This window comes from Polyodon spathula, chromosome 30 (assembly GCF_017654505.1).
Source record: "Polyodon spathula isolate WHYD16114869_AA chromosome 30, ASM1765450v1, whole genome shotgun sequence".
In the NCBI taxonomy this organism is placed as follows: Eukaryota; Metazoa; Chordata; class Actinopteri; order Acipenseriformes; family Polyodontidae; genus Polyodon; species Polyodon spathula.
Genome location: NC_054563.1, coordinates 8,198,062 through 8,201,183, shown reverse-complemented (window position 1 = coordinate 8,201,183; position 3,122 = coordinate 8,198,062).

Sequence of the window (3,122 nt, the reverse complement as noted above, 5' to 3'; positions counted from 1 at the left end):
ATGTCTGTACCACGAGTGATAAGTAGTTCAAGTGTGTGGCCATGAATGAGTCTGGCCAGAAACAAGTTGAGTAAAACCAATGGGCTCAATAAAATATTTTCCAAAGGGATCTCGGTCTACATCAATGTGTACATTAAAATCACCTAACACCACAATCCTATCATGCTTGATAGCAAGTGTTGATAAAAGTTCACCAAACTCTGATGAAAACAAAAGTGTTGTGTCTAGGATGACGATAAATAACTGCAACCTGGAATTGGGCAACAAATAGCCAAAGAGAGAATTTCAAATGACAAATAACCTTGTGTGTTCTCATAGTTAAGATCAAACTCCTTACCGAAAATAGTAGCAATACCACAACCGTGACCTGCAGGACGTGCCATCTGATAGAATGAAAAACTTGGGGGACAAGCCTCTACTGGCGGTATAATTCAGTCCTGTTTCAGCCAAGTCTCAAATAAGGTTATGATACCTAGATTTGATTCCAGAATAAAGCCGTTAATTAAAACAGATTTATTATTCACACATCTTGTATTGAGCAATGCCAACTGGATAGAATAAACATCAAATTGCTAGACAAGATAACTTTTATAACATATCTAATAAAACATTCTGGCAAAGAACAACTAACTGTAGTTACTGCCAGTAAAATCTAAAGTGATGAATATACTGGTAGTATGGTGTAAAATGCACAAATACCACCTCTGCCTTGAAGTGCTGACCTTTTCTTTGTTCTAAAAATAAAAACTGAATTTCATTTTGGTCCCCCCCCTCCCTCCCTCTCTAGTTGTATGCTCTGGCTATAGGCTAAAAGAATGGATTTTCATACCAGTTATCCGTCTGCATTATACGGCTTCTATATGTAGCTGCTAACAATGCAACCACATTTTCAAGTTGCTTACCTCCTGTTAAAGCACCTATTAGTGGATTAATTTGCAAACAACTCACTGTACCCTTAACCAGACCCGATGTGCCTATTTAAAATCTCTTGCTTCAAACCAATTTCTCTAACAACTGATGAGGAAAACTTAAATACTTCAAGCCTTGGCTCTTCAGGTTTCTTCAGTGATTGGCAACAGTAATAAATAATAAATGAAGCTGCTGTCCTTAGTTTCATGTTTAAGTACCATGTTAAAGGCTCCACACTACACAGACTGATCAAAAAGGCTAACAAAGTCCTCAGTGTTAAGCTCTGTCATGACCCAGTTGTGACTGGAGTTGTGATTTATGGTGGTGGGTTTTTATAAACTCTGCAGTATTAGTTATGTACTTATTTATTTACAAAAGCTGTTTTTATGGTCACATTGGTCACTGCAGCATCTTTTCCTCCTTTGAATGCCCTTTTTAAATGTGAGCTCCATATTTATACTGTACATCCAATGGTAGTTCCATTAAAAGTGAAACTCCTCCCATAGTCACTTGCAGCCAAAATACATCTTATATATAAAAATCCCACACAGGTGCTGCTAATTTCACACTTTCTAATTTAGAAACTGTGTCATGCGAATTCTGGTAAGGTGGTATTCCTCATTTCTATTAAATTGTGTAATTTTTGGCAGATATGGACTTTTTTTTTTTTTACCATCAAATACACGTTATATAGAAAAAAAATAATGTGTTCTGATATTCGTCCCAGCACCAATATAATACGACCATAAATTAGGTTTCTAGAATTGGACTGCCTCAGTCTTTTATTACATGCTGGTAAAATGATTACTGTACTCCACACACAATACAGTTTGTTGTTTTTTGGGGTTTTTTTTCAATCTGCATGTGGTTTAGATAAATCTAACTTACTCCTTTGTTGTCTGTATAGCAGTTTTATCACCTGGGGACAGTGATTTAAAACACACCACACTGAAGCTACCTCCATCGGGAGCATTAATTTGTCTGTCTGGGCAGGTGATTCAGGGCGGCATAACCTCAGGTTATTAGAGGTAGAGGAGCATGCAGTATCAAAGATGCATGTTATTACATTGACCAGAAGTTCTGTAATGCGATTACCATGAATAAACCAACAGACCAAAAAATACAGTAACAAGAAAATAAATGTAATAATGAGGTGTTATTATCTAGGGTTGTAACGATACAATAAGCTCAATACTGACATACAAGGTACCATTACATAGTCTCTATATACACTAGTATTAGCTGTTTGACTTACAAGAAATGAAAAAGGCATGGTAAGGGATGGCAACATTATGTCAATCTGCAAAACATTGACATTCAAGGTCTAGGTCTATAGGATCACATGACACATCCCATGACCACATAAATGACTGTACACACCACAAATACTACACCATATTTCATTTAAGTGCATAGCATCCCTGTGCACATGCATTACGTCTGGCTTTATTATAATTGTGCCATATGCACTCGCAAAACATTGTGTCAAGACAAAGCGGCACTGTCTGAACAGACATTAGTCACTTACATTTACACTGCTCTGAGTTTAATAAACCAGCTCCTGTTGCATCTGTATCTCACCACACTGTCACAGATACACTAACAACAAGCTATTATTATTATTATTATTATTATTATTATTATTATCATATTCATCATCATCATGAGCTAAAATGCATTTGGTTGAATGTACAAGTGCATATTTTCATAATCATGATTAACTCTGGCATTTCCTCCAAAAGAACAGTGTTTTTCTGACAATTACCTGATGCTCTTTCAGCATGTTTCTTCTGCAATGATTTGACATTGTTAGCAACAAATATACCAAAATAACACAGACAACAGCACAACCACATCATATGAAGTATTCTCCATGCTGGGCATAATGGAAAAATTAGAGGGAACTAGTGAAAAGCAAGTGAGCCGAGTGCATTTGGAAAAGTTCAATGTGAAACCAATAAACTCTAGTCTGGATGAAGCTGTAAGTGAACCAAACAAATGAATTTGAATGCTTTAAAAAGAAAGTTCACTTGTAATTTTTCTGGTGTGAAATGAACCGAAGCAAACTAAGAAAAAAGAGCTTGTTCACAAGTGAACCACTTTTCGAATCACTTGCAAGTGAACTAGGTGCAAAAGTGCCTTTAGATTCCCAGTTTGTAGGTACGTATTAAGAGTATTTATTATGATGGTTTTCCATTCCAGTGGTTTCCGAT